At 33.7% G+C, this 15,000-nt stretch overlaps 2 pseudogenes; one reads left to right on the top strand and one right to left on the bottom strand.

Annotated features, from left to right (window-relative positions):
* Nucleotides 1-5,319, top strand: part of LOC137659934 (piggyBac transposable element-derived protein 2-like) — an 8,503-nt pseudogene extending 3,184 nt beyond the window's left edge.
* A 942-nt stretch (nt 5,320-6,261) lies between these two features.
* LOC137659933 (piggyBac transposable element-derived protein 2-like) lies at nt 6,262-12,908 on the bottom strand (annotated as a pseudogene).
* Nucleotides 12,909-15,000: the final 2,092 nt, after the last annotated feature.

The raw sequence follows: 15,000 nt of genomic DNA, 5'->3' as shown, positions 1-15,000 counted from the left end.
TATATATATATATATATATATATATATATATATATATATATATATATATATGTGTGTGTGTGTGTGTGTGTGTGTGTGTGTGTGTGTGTGTGTCTCCTACGAACAATTGAATAAAATTATTTCTTGCAAACGATAAATGATGATTCTACGAAAGGTTTCCAATTTCCGTTCAGTGCTTCTTTCGCTTTTAAATATATGTGAGAAAACTGATATAGTTAATTGTAATATAACATCATTAACGAGAATATGTCCCTAGAGATTGCAAAATAAGTAGGGCGAGGAAGAGAAGACGATGGTTTAAAAAGCTAATATAATTTCCCCGGTCTAGACTGGCCTAGGAAAACCACAAATAGACATGCTTGCAGGGACATGTCTCATTTAAAAAACTACCTTGATGTATATCATGGTCAAGGCTGAAAGCTTCTGATTAAATATTGTCTAAATAAGCTCGGAATGTTCTTACACCAAGGAAATTTATAATGAAATAGGACGACTGACTTAAACACCATTATGATAGATTGATTTCAGTACTGAATGTCTCCAAGTAGTACTGTATGGGTTCTGAATATGAAATGTAAATATGGTTAATGTAATTTGTTTTCGTTCAAAACCTCTACGTATATGATTTTCCCAGTGTGACAGAGTCCAAGGTGGATCCTTATCTCTATGAGTCAAATTAAGAAGCTGATGAAATGTTACAATGATGTGAACACACATTAAGTCTGTAATTTACCATTTAATCCATTATTAAAAAGTAAATCTGCTCTGTAATTGTTTGCATTACTGGGATGTTTCATTGGCTTAGCTATTGGTATTACTACTGCATGCATCCATCTCTTTGGAAATAGGTTTGTTGGTCCAAACATGACTGTATAACTAATAGATAGGCTTTAACTAAAGGGTCTAGATTTCTTTTCCTATCACTCTTAATATCATCTTTCTTAAGAGCAGTTTATCTACTATTTCATCATACAAATACTAGCCTATTTTAAGCAAACATTTTAACAGTAGATATCTGCTATAGAATCCAAATTCAATGGAATTGTTTCTTCTCTTGGTGGATCGAATATGGGCATCTTGATTATTAAGATTGCATATGCTTTCGATATTGTTTCCATTAATATTTGAGATTCCCTCTGTATCATGAACCAGTGACTTGCTATCCAATAATGCATGTATTGTAGGTCTGCCATGAGAACCATTAATTTTTCAAAGTTTTTGCCTCACTTTCAACACTGGGTTATTTTTTGACATAATAGACTCAAATATTTTCCAAAAAATGCATAGGCTTCTGTTGCCTTATTTCTAAATTTGACAAAACACTTTTTGAAATTCGTTTTCAATGCACTAATTTATATAGCTATATCAATGAGTTTCTTTATTGTATTTCCTAGTAATCTATTATCTAAGGTTTCTAATTTTCTTACAATATGGTTTTCTAGTCGTTTAACTATTTTAACTATTATTTTCCGCATATTTTCCGCTCGCTTAACTGGTCTAACTGTTATTTTCTGCACATTAGCAAGAAGAGGTTCTTCTTGCACTTGTTGGAAAATTGGTAAAGTTACTCCATTATGCAAACGGGCTTGTGGTAGCTCAAGGCCAGCTGGTTACCACCTAGTTTCCATAACTCACGTATTATTATATAAATTTTTGAACGGCTTTTGGCGAAATGTCTAAATAGCATTGCTGAAGGTATTCATCTGTTCCCTAGTTGGCCATTTGGCTTTCGTAAAGATCTTGGAGCATGTGATGCCTTTACAATCTCCAGTGATGTACAGAAATACCTTGATTATAACCAGAAAGTTTGTATAATTGGCCTTGATTTTTGTGTAGCCTTTGGCCGTGTTAATCCTGCGGCCCTTGTTTTCAAATTCAAACAGTTTCTTAGACTCACTATTGAATTTTTGAATAATAGATCGCAAAGTATTGTTGAATGGCCCCATAGTGCATATAGAAATATAATAGCTGGTGTTCCTCAACTCAAGGTAGTGTTCTTGGCCCATTACTTTTCATAGTATATACACATGACATGCCATTCGGCCTAGAACAAGCTCGTTGCATAAGCAGAATAAGATTTTTTTCATGTTTTAACTATCGGTCCTACAGTAGCCCCAGTTGAACTACTGACTAAAACTCTATTTCTAGCTGCAAAAAAGCTGATAGGTTCATTATTTTGCGTCTCAGATGAACATTGTTCATGTTTGCATGGAGGATTTGCTGAACAATATTTGGAACTTCAGACTTGTGAAACATTTTTTTTCCAAAATTTACTTTTAACTTTGATATGGCCAACCTCATACCTCCAATTACATTCCTTAGGTTATGGATGAAATTTATTGACAGTGATGTTCAGGTAAAAAATTGCATTATTATCCCATTCCTGCTTCTCAACTTTAAAAGATGGGTACCTTCTTAGTGTATCCTCTTCGTAAAACTCAGAGATCCTAAAATAAATTATTCCCTTGGCAGGGTTAAAACTGTAGAAAGGAAAAACTCTCAATGACATCTGATTAATTGATTTTAGGTTTTCTGGCATCCTGTCAATAGCATCTGCAGGAGGTGCACCATCTGAAGCAGTCGATGTAAAATTGCCCACTAACATTGCTTGTGTTTCATTGTTAGCTTTGGCCACCAGACTATGGTCATAATGTTTTAAGTTTCATTGTGGAATGCTATTAACTTTCTTTTATAAATATTCATAACCTCTGATACATAATGACATCCTTCCCTTTATGAGGAAAGCTACCAAAATAGTTCAAGTATTTTACTAAGAGCCCATTCCTTAAGTTTATCATACAAGGCCAAGCACTAATGTATATAGTTAAATTCAGAATTTATTACATTTAAGAAAATATGAAATTTCACATAACATATATTTTTAACAACCTTTACATGTGATGTATAATCTTATTTTTGGAAGGGTTAGTATAAGTATTATAAGCCTCGAAATCTTGTTAGTCTTTTGAAAACTTTAATATCATTCTTCCAATCTCTCCAAAAGATTTCAATAAATTGAACACTTCTTTATAATTAACAATGAACAATACCAACGCAAATAAAGCTCTTACATTTTCAATTATATAGCAAAATTTCACATCCCCTGGTATCCTAGGGAAGATTGAATAAAATGTCCCCTCGTGCAAACACTTTTTTTTATTTTTTATTTTTTTATTTTTTTTGTGCTGCTATTATCAAATGAAAGAAAAGATGCGGGAAAACTTGATGTAATAGAAAATACCTTTGCCGTCAGCAGTAGAGGTTGTCAGTAGTGTTAGGGAACATGAGCGGATTCAGGGATAGGAGAAAATGTGTCATATGTTAATCATTTAGGAGGCATCGTAATAATAAGATTGAACAAAACTAATGGCAAAAAATGCTTGAAGGAAAGATTTTATTAGACTATCTGACACCCTAACAGAGACCCCATTAGTCTTTCTTGGAATTAATTCCTCTACCAATGACACCAGTATGAGCAGACCCGAAAACGTCCATTCTATACCTTACCCATTAGCCCATTAGTGGCCATGGTCGTCTTTTTTTAAGACCACTAGGCTAATTTATCATATTTCCATAATTCCTCCACTTTTCAGAAATATCTTTGGTTAGTCATAAGAAAATAAAGTCTCTTTCAAATATATCAGATTCTGTCTGATGCATATTGGAAACACTGACGTCTCAGTTTTCAGTATAAAATAGAAATCTCAAGGATAACGATCGACTCAGTTTCATATATCATTCAAGCATTGTTTTCTAGTAAGTAGTACTTATATGTAACCCATATTTGTGTATAGGATATATGCATATTTTGACTGACTTATAAAGCCAGGAAAATACACTATGCTCTATAAGTTTGGTCCTAAAATAAGGAACATGCTCACTCCATTTTAGCCATTCTCTGTGGCTGTTGCAAACGAAGAGAAAATGGTTTGCAGAGGCAGACTTTTTTATACTAAAACATTTTGTATATATACAAAGATCTGAAAATATATTATGTATATCTTATTTATATTTTCAGATACCCTCCCTTAGCTTTCAACCATCCAGTCAAGTCATTCCGTTCTCTTCATGGTGCAGTAAATTATGTAGAAGAAAATGACTCTCCTAGCGATGTAAACTTTATTGATATAGTTGAGGGTCCTCCAATAGTAAATTAACTAACTGATGAAGACAACTTTGATGATGAGATTTTAGATGACGAGAACAGAGATCTTACCTTTATCTTGCAGGATGTGCCAGGGAGTGTTGAACTTCACCGGTATGATAATGAAGAAGAACCAACACAACCAAAAAGAAAAAGAAAGAGAAGCTCAGATTTTTCTTGGAAAAAGACTGAACCTTATTTTTCGAGAGTTGCATCACCAAGTACTGATGGAGCAGATGAAAGAGTGAAATTATTGAAATATGGAGTATGCAGAAAGAGCCGAGTTGAGATTTTTTAACTTTTTCCTGAGGAGGATTTACTAGGTGAAATATGCAAAGAGTCACTTATGTCACAGAAAAATGTGCATGATTTTAGTCTCTCATCAAACTGCTTGAAAAATGACTATGGAATTCTCCTTGTTTCAAAATACCACAGACTACCAAGTGAACGGCATCATTGGAGTCTGGATGAAGACCTTGAAACTCAGATTATTCGGAAAACAATGCCAAGAAACAGATTCCTAAACATCAAAAAGTTTTTTATTTTCTCTTTTTATTATAATGAAATCACAGAAAGCTGCAACGATGATAAAGGATTTAGAATTATACCTCTAGCTAATGTTCTGAATCAGAAATTCAAGCAGTTTGGAATATTCTATAAGCAACTATCAATAGAGGAACAAATAGTGAGATAATATGAAATATGTTCCCTATAGCAGTTTATAAGAGGTAACCCAATTATATTTGGTCTCAAACAGTGGGTGCTATGTTGTGCTACAAGTGGCAGATGTTTTGAAATGGATTTATATCGAGGAAAAAAAAATAATAAAATACTCCCGATACCAACTACAATGACAGTCTAGGTTCAAGAGTGGTTTTATCAGCCATCTAGATGACCCAAATGATCATGAAACTTATGCTGATAACTTTTTCTGAAGTCATAACCTATTTGTACAACTGAAATCCTTAGGAATCAGAATCAGAGGTACTGTACGCGCAAACAGAACATCAGGATGTCCCTTCAAGGATGACAGGTCTCTGGAAAAGGATAATCTTAGATCGTTTGACTACAAATCTGAAGAAAAGGAAAAACTCTATTTTTTTTTTAAATGGCACGGCAACAGCATTATCACAATTGCTAGTAAGCATCCGTCTTCCACCCCCGTTGGAGCTTAAAAAATATGGTCAACCAGCCATGGAAAGGAAATACTTGCTCCTCAACCAATTCTCATATCAGAGTACAATAAGTATTTGGGAGAAGTGTACCACTTATACTGGCTTATTCAGAAGTATTGCATCACCGTTAGATCTAAGAAATGGTACTTTCGTCTATTTACAAGTTTCCTTGATACTTTAATGGTATTTTCCTTAATTAAAAATTGTTTTGCAAATAGAAATACCATGACAAGAATAGATTTCAAGAGGTCAGTTACAAAAGCATATTTGCTATTATCATCTGATTCCGATCTCAAACATTCTGGACGGCCAAAGGTATTTTCTTCAAAAGTAATACCAGAAATTACATTTTCTACTAGACATATTCTTGATCGAAAAAAGGGATGGAAGCAATTAAATGTGGCTTTTGCAAAAAGAAAGTTTCTAAGCAATGCAAAAAATGTAATGTTGGTCTTCATATTGATGACTGTTTCAACAAATGGTATTCAAAGTAATCTGTATTTGAGAAAGTTGAGAAAAAAGTAATATGCATTATATTTGTATTAACAAATAAATAAACAAAATAAATCTCTATTTTTATTTTCTTCTCGGTATTCGATAATTTACTATAGAAATATTTTTTTTTTCTAATTAAGGTTCCCATGTGCCCCCGGTACTGATAAAAAGGACCAAACAAAAAATATTTTTCTTTATTGAATTAATGTAATGAATTTTTTTTGTATGTTTAGTATTAAATAACCCTGTACAAATTGAAGATTTTGGGGAAAAAGATTCAAGAAAAAAAATTTGGCACTAATCTGTGTTAGCCAAATCCGCCTGATGGGACTGGGAGCTTTACAAATACAAAAACTTACCCCCTTTGATCATAGTGGCAGAAAAAAAATACAGAAAGAATGATGAAAGTCCTATCAGGGAAATCAGCTCATCCCTAGAATCCATGGGTCAGTTTCTTAAAGAGATAGTCTCCATAACAGTATGGGAAAGTTGTAATTTCTGAGATACAAACATCACCGGGTAATTGGCATAACCAAGACAACTCTCACAATTTACTTTAGAAATAATATCAATGCCAGCAACGACAAACGTTCCCAATGTCCTGGACAGTGAATATAATTTGAGAGGCTGGACAGAAATTTTAGAGGCAGTTGATGAAATAAGATTATATGGTTATAAAAACCATCTCTCTCTCTCTCTCTCTCTCTCTCTCTCTCTCTCTCTCTCTCTCTCTCTCTCTCTCTCTCTCTCTCTCTCTCTCTCTCTCTCTCTATCTTTTTTGTTTATTTTTTTTTCTTACACATTACTCAGTTTTTACTTGATCTTAAAATGAGCTCAACTTCTCGGAGGTTTCGTTGGCTACTAGAGTACACATCAGGCATAAGCTTCTAAATTAATAATAATATTAGGAAATATGTTTGAGAAATTTTAAGGCCTATGTGAGGGAAAAGATACTTCCAAGTTTCAGATATTATTATACCATGCTGATGCCAAGTAACTCTCATTAATAGGAGTCGGAGGATAAAGATGAAACCTAGAATGTACTGGATAGGTGGAGTTAGAGAGATACTGGAAAAGAAGAGACTATTTATCCAAGAAACATATAGGTTTAGAGGTGAATAGAAGCATTTCAACGGAGTTCAATATGTTAGTAGGTAGGTGAGTAAATTGACTAACCTGGTTTAGCCTATTTAAACTGGGGATTTATCTACGATTCATACTTTAAAGTTTGAATGTCAATATGACCCTTTGGTTTTTTTTTCCTGGCCATGCTATGTTCTGGAAATAACGTGATATAAGTAAAATTATCGTATAAACTTTTTATTGGGTATTTTCCCCTAAATAGGAATGATCCAAAAGAAATATAATACAAACGTTACTAAAACAATCATCCTTAAACCACCGAGTCACAAATGAACATCTGTTGAATGAAACTTCAAGATATGAAAAATCTCTGCACATGCACATAATGGTTTTGTCAATGTCTGATTCCCCACCACAACATACACACACACGGTTACATTCCTCCTATTTTTGGTACTCTGTTCTTCCAGGATTTCTAGGCACTTCATAGAAAGACGATGCAAATGGCAATAATCATAGTAGTAATGAAGTTTTACTTATTTTCTAACTATTAGTGCTACTTATTTATGTGAATATTTCGTCTCCTTATGCTTTTAATTCTATTTTTATAACAGCTATTGCTTCAGTTTATTATTGTGAATTTTATGTGAGAGCTCAAAATTTCATTGCAAGTTAAGACTGACTAAATACAGAAAATGATATTTCCGGCTTCCCGGCAGAAATAATCTTATTTACCGGGTCCCAAATGAATATCATCTCCTCTAATACTTCCAAATCCAGAAATAAGAAAGGTTTCCATTTTGAAGAAAATATAAAATAAAAGTCCGTTTCATGAATATGACTGACGTGAGCTCATCTCTCTCTCTCTCTCTCTCTCTCTCTCTCTCTCTCCTCTCTCTCTCTCTCTCACTCTTTATATATATCCTCAATCACCTTGGGTGATAAGTACTTATACATAATCCTGACTTTTTTATGCAAATTATTTGAGTGCTCTCTCTCTCTCTCTCTCTCTCTCTCTCTCTCTCTCTCTCTCCTCTCTCTCTCTCTCTCTCTCTCTCTCTCTCTCTCTCTCTCTCTCTCTTTCACTTAAGTAGGGGATCATGAAATTTTCCATAGCAATGGTCGATTTATTGACTTCTTCCAGTTTCGAAAGTGGCGATAAAGATCTAAAACTTCTGGAAGCAACAACTGGAAAAGACGACAGTCATTAGATCTCTTAAAAAGAGTCTCAGATAAGTTGGAGTCTTTTGTCCATAGGGTTACTCAAACTGTAAAATGACTACTTAACGTCCAGTAACTTCGGAGTGTAGAAACAGCAGTTCAAGGAAGTTGGCTTTTAAAATGAATTTTTTTTTTTTTTTTTTTTACAAACCATGTCTCCCTTTAGCTTGAAAGTCTCCTACAACTTATGATTGAGCCAAAAATGTCCTAATATCTCCTCAGATAAGAGAAGAGATCATATGTATAAAAACGAAGGTCGTTAGATTTTCTATAAAAGTTTCCCACAAAGTAATCACACAACAAATCATAGTAGGGATATTGGTGAAAGAATTAGTGTAAAAGAATCTGGTTACCTTTTCTTGATCACGAAAAGTGAAAGTAACAATAAGTAATGGTGACCTAAGGTATGAAAATATTTCTCACGGTGCAAACAGAATATGTTCATACGCCGATGTCGTTGCCAATTAAATTACTTAGAGAGCTAGGGAAGTATTTTCACTGGAATTTTTCCGATGAGTAATGTGTAAGAAAAAAAAATAAACAAAAAGAGAGAGAGAGAGAGAGAGAGAGAGAGAGAGAGAGAGAGAGAGAGAGAGAGAGAGAGAGAGAGGAGAGAGAGAGAGAGAGAGAGAGAGAGAGAGATGGTTTTTATAACCATATAATCTTATTTCATCAACTGCCTCTAAAATTTCTGTCCAGCCTCTCAAATTATATTTACTGTCCAGGACATTGGGAACGTTTGTCGTTGCTGGCATTGATATTATTTCTAAAGTAAATTGGGAGAGTTGTCTTGGTTATGCCAATTACCCGGTGATGTTTGTATCTCAGAAATGACAACTTTCCCATACTGTTATGGAGACTATCTCTTTAAGAAACTGACCCATGGATTCTAGGGATGAGCTGATTTCCCTGATAGGACTTTCATCATTCTTTCTGTATTTTTTTTCTGCCACTATGATCAAAGGGGGTAAGTTTTTGTATTTGTAAAGCTCCCAGTCCCATCAGGCGGATTTGGCTAACACAGATTAGTGTCAAATTTTTTTTCTTGAATTTTTTTCCCCAAAATCTTCAATTTGTACAGGGTTATTTAATACTAAACATACAAAAAAATTCATTACATTAATTCAATAAAGAAAAATATTTTTTGTTTGGTCCTTTTTATCAGTACCGGGGGCACATGAGAACCTTAATTAGAAAAAAAAAATATTTCTATAGTAAATTATCGAATACCGAGAAGAAAATAAAAATAGAGATTTATTTTGTTTATTTATTTGTTAATACAAATATAATGCATATTACTTTTTTCTCAACTTTCTCAAATACAGATTACTTTGAATACCATTTGTTGAAACAGTCATCAATATGAAGACCAACATTACATTTTTTGCATTGCTTAGAAACTTTCTTTTTGCAAAAGCCACATTTAATTGCTTCCATCCCTTTTTTCGATCAAGAATATGTCTAGTAGAAAATGTAATTTCTGGTATTACTTTTGAAGAAAATACCTTTGGCCGTCCAGAATTTTTGAGATCGGAATCAGATGATAATAGCAAATATGCTTTTGTAACTGACCTCTTGAAATCTATTCTTGTCATGGTATTTCTATTTGCAAAACAATTTTTAATTAAGGAAAATACCATTAAAGTATCAAGGAAACTTGTAAATAGACGAAAGTACCATTTCTTAGATCTAACGGTGATGCAATACTTCTGAATAAGCCAGTATAAGTGGTACACTTCTCCCATATACTTATTGTACTCTGATATGAGAATTGGTTGAGGAGCAAGTATTTCCTTTCCATGGCTGGTTGACCATATTTTTTAAGCTCCAACGGGGGTGGAAGACGGATGCTTACTAGCAATTGTGATAATGCTGTTGCCGTGCCATTTAAAAAAAAATAGAGTTTTTCCTTTTCTTCAGATTTGTAGTCAAACGATCTAAGATTATCCTTTTCCAGAGACCTGTCATCCTTGAAGGGACATCCTGATGTTCTGTTTGCGCGTACAGTACCTCTGATTCTGATTCCTAAGGATTTCAGTTGTACAAATAGGTTATGACTTCAGAAAAAGTTATCAGCATAAGTTTCATGATCATTTGGGTCATCTAGATGGCTGATAAAACCACTCTTGAACCTAGACTGTCATTGTAGTTGGTATCGGGAGTATTTTATTATTTTTTTTTCCTCGATATAAATCCATTTCAAAACATCTGCCACTTGTAGCACAACATAGCACCCACTGTTTGAGACCAAATATAATTGGGTTACCTCTTATAAACTGCTATAGGGAACATATTTCATATTATCTCACTATTTGTTCCTCTATTGATAGTTGCTTATAGAATATTCCAAACTGCTTGAATTTCTGATTCAGAACATTAGCTAGAGGTATAATTCTAAATCCTTTATCATCGTTGCAGCTTTCTGCGATTTCATTATAATAAAAAGAGAAAATAAAAAACTTTTTGATGTTTAGGAATCTGTTGCTTGGCATTGTTTTCCGAATAATCTGAGTTTCAAGGTCTTCATCCAGACTCCAATGATGCCGTTCACTTGGTAGTCTGTGGTATTTTGAAACAAGGAGAATTCCATAGTCATTTTTCAAGCAGTTTGATGAGAGACTAAAATCATGCACATTTTTCTGTGACATAAGTGACTCTTTGCATATTTCACCTAGTAAATCCTCCTCAGGAAAAAGTTAAAAAATCTCAACTCGGCTCTTTCTGCATACTCCATATTTCAATAATTTCACTCTTTCATCTGCTCCATCAGTACTTGGTGATGCAACTCTCGAAAAATAAGGTTCAGTCTTTTTCCAAGAAAAATCTGAGCTTCTCTTTCTTTTTCTTTTTGGTTGTGTTGGTTCTTCTTCATTATCATACCGGTGAAGTTCAACACTCCCTGGCACATCCTGCAAGATAAAGGTAAGATCTCTGTTCTCGTCATCTAAAATCTCATCATCAAAGTTGTCTTCATCAGTTAGTTAATTTACTATTGGAGGACCCTCAACTATATCAATAAAGTTTACATCGCTAGGAGAGTCATTTTCTTCTACATAATTTACTGCACCATGAAGAGAACGGAATGACTTGACTGGATGGTTGAAAGCTAAGGGAGGGTATCTGAAAATATAAATAAGATATACATAATATATTTTCAGATCTTTGTATATATACAAAATGTTTTAGTATAAAAAAGTCTGCCTCTGCAAACCATTTTCTCTTCGTTTGCAACAGCCACAGAGAATGGCTAAAATGGAGTGAGCATGTTCCTTATTTTAGGACCAAACTTATAGAGCATAGTGTATTTTCCTGGCTTTATAAGTCAGTCAAAATATGCATATATCCTATACACAAATATGGGTTACATATAAGTACTACTTACTAGAAAACAATGCTTGAATGATATATGAAACTGAGTCGATCGTTATCCTTGAGATTTCTATTTTATACTGAAAACTGAGACGTCAGTGTTTCCAATATGCATCAGACAGAATCTGATATATTTGAAAGAGACTTTATTTTCTTATGACTAACCAAAGATATTTCTGAAAAGTGGAGGAATTATGGAAATATGATAAATTAGCCTAGTGGTCTTAAAAAAAGACGACCATGGCCACTAATGGGCTAATGGGTAAGGTATAGAATGGACGTTTTCGGGTCTGCTCATACTGGTGTCATTGGTAGAGGAATTAATTCCAAGAAAGACTAATGGGGTCTCTGTTAGGGTGTCAGATAGTCTAATAAAATCTTTCCTTCAAGCATTTTTTGCCATTAGTTTTGTTCAATCTTATTATTACGATGCCTCCTAAATGATTAACATATGACACATTTTCTCCTATCCCTGAATCCGCTCATGTTCCCTAACACTACTGACAACCTCTACTGCTGACGGCAAAGGTATTTTCTATTACATCAAGTTTTCCCGCATCTTTTCTTTCATTTGATAATAGCAGCACAAAAAAAATAAAAAAATAAAAAATAAAAAAAAGTGTTTGCACGAGGGGACATTTTATTCAATCTTCCCTAGGATACCAGGGGATGTGAAATTTTGCTATATAATTGAAAATGTAAGAGCTTTATTTGCGTTGGTATTGTTCATTGTTAATTATAAAGAAGTGTTCAATTTATTGAAATCTTTTGGAGAGATTGGAAGAATGATATTAAAGTTTTCAAAAGACTAACAAGATTTCGAGGCTTATAATACTTATACTAACCCTTCCAAAAATAAGATTATACATCACATGTAAAGGTTGTTAAAAATATATGTTATGTGAAATTTCATATTTTCTTAAATGTAATAAATTCTGAATTTAACTATATACATTAGTGCTTGGCCTTGTATGATAAACTTAAGGAATGGGCTCTTAGTAAAATACTTGAACTATTTTGGTAGCTTTCCTCATAAAGGGAAGGATGTCATTATGTATCAGAGGTTATGAATATTTATAAAAGAAAGTTAATAGCATTCCACAATGAAACTTAAAACATTATGACCATAGTCTGGTGGCCAAAGCTAACAATGAAACACAAGCAATGTTAGTGGGCAATTTTACATCGACTGCTTCAGATGGTGCACCTCCTGCAGATGCTATTGACAGGATGCCAGAAAACCTAAAATCAATTAATCAGATGTCATTGAGAGTTTTTCCTTTCTACAGTTTTAACCCTGCCAAGGGAATAATTTATTTTAGGATCTCTGAGTTTTACGAAGAGGATACACTAAGAAGGTACCCATCTTTTAAAGTTGAGAAGCAGGAATGGGATAATAATGCAATTTTTTACCTGAACATCACTGTCAATAAATTTCATCCATAACCTAAGGAATGTAATTGGAGGTATGAGGTTGGCCATATCAAAGTTAAAAGTAAATTTTGGAAAAAAAATGTTTCACAAGTCTGAAGTTCCAAATATTGTTCAGCAAATCCTCCATGCAAACATGAACAATGTTCATCTGAGACGCAAAATAATGAACCTATCAGCTTTTTTGCAGCTAGAAATAGAGTTTTAGTCAGTAGTTCAACTGGGGCTACTGTAGGACCGATAGTTAAAACATGAAAAAAATCTTATTCTGCTTATGCAACGAGCTTGTTCTAGGCCGAATGGCATGTCATGTGTATATACTATGAAAAGTAATGGGCCAAGAACACTACCTTGAGTTGAGGAACACCAGCTATTATATTTCTATATGCACTATGGGGCCATTCAACAATACTTTGCGATCTATTATTCAAAAATTCAATAGTGAGTCTAAGAAACTGTTTGAATTTGAAAACAAGGGCCGCAGGATTAACACGGCCAAAGGCTACACAAAAATCAAGGCCAATTATACAAACTTTCTGGTTATAATCAAGGTATTTCTGTACATCACTGGAGATTGTAAAGGCATCACATGCTCCAAGATCTTTACGAAAGCCAAATGGCCAACTAGGGAACAGATGAATACCTTCAGCAATGCTATTTAGACATTTCGCCAAAAGCCGTTCAAAAATTTATATAATAATACGTGAGTTATGGAAACTAGGTGGTAACCAGCTGGCCTTGAGCTACCACAAGCCCGTTTGCATAATGGAGTAACTTTACCAATTTTCCAACAAGTGCAAGAAGAACCTCTTCTTGCTAATGTGCAGAAAATAACAGTTAGACCAGTTAAGCGAGCGGAAAATATGCGGAAAATAATAGTTAAAATAGTTAAACGACTAGAAAACCATATTGTAAGAAAATTAGAAACCTTAGATAATAGATTACTAGGAAATACAATAAAGAAACTCATTGATATAGCTATATAAATTAGTGCATTGAAAACGAATTTCAAAAAGTGTTTTGTCAAATTTAGAAATAAGGCAACAGAAGCCTATGCATTTTTTGGAAAATATTTGAGTCTATTATGTCAAAAAATAACCCAGTGTTGAAAGTGAGGCAAAAACTTTGAAAAATTAATGGTTCTCATGGCAGACCTACAATACATGCATTATTGGATAGCAAGTCACTGGTTCATGATACAGAGGGAATCTCAAATATTAATGGAAACAATATCGAAAGCATATGCAATCTTAATAATCAAGATGCCCACATTCGATCCACCAAGAGAAGAAACAATTCCATTGAATTTGGATTCTATAGCAGATATCTACTGTTAAAATGTTTGCTTAAAATAGGCTAGTATTTGTATGATGAAATAGTAGATAAACTGCTCTTAAGAAAGATGATATTAAGAGTGATAGGAAAAGAAATCTAGACCCTTTAGTTAAAGCCTATCTATTAGTTATACAGTCATGTTTGGACCAACAAACCAATTTCCAAAGAGATGGATGCATGCAGTAGTAATACCAATAGCTAAGCCAATGAAACATCCCAGTAATGCAAACAATTACAGAGCAGATTTACTTTTTAATAATGGATTAAATGGTAAATTACAGACTTAATGTGTGTTCACATCATTGTAACATTTCATCAGCTTCTTAATTTGACTCATAGAGATAAGGATCCACCTTGGACTCTGTCACACTGGGAAAATCATATACGTAGAGGTTTTGAACGAAAACAAATTACATTAACCATATTTACATTTCATATTCAGAACCCATACAGTACTACTTGGAGACATTCAGTACTGAAATCAATCTATCATAATGGTGTTTAAGTCAGTCGTCCTATTTCATTATAAATTTCCTTGGTGTAAGAACATTCCGAGCTTATTTAGACAATATTTAATCAGAAGCTTTCAGCCTTGACCATGATATACATCAAGGTAGTTTTTTAAATGAGACATGTCCCTGCAAGCATGTCTATTTGTGGTTTTCCTAGGCCAGTCTAGACCGGGGAAATTATATTAGCTTTTTAAACCATCGTCTTCTCTTCCTCGCCCTACTTATTTTGCAATCT

This window comes from Palaemon carinicauda, chromosome 20, assembly GCF_036898095.1.
Source record: "Palaemon carinicauda isolate YSFRI2023 chromosome 20, ASM3689809v2, whole genome shotgun sequence".
NCBI lineage: Eukaryota > Metazoa > Arthropoda > Malacostraca > Decapoda > Palaemonidae > Palaemon > Palaemon carinicauda.
The sequence above is the reverse complement of the archived record's forward strand: the minus strand, read 5'-3'. Positions and strand labels throughout refer to the sequence as shown.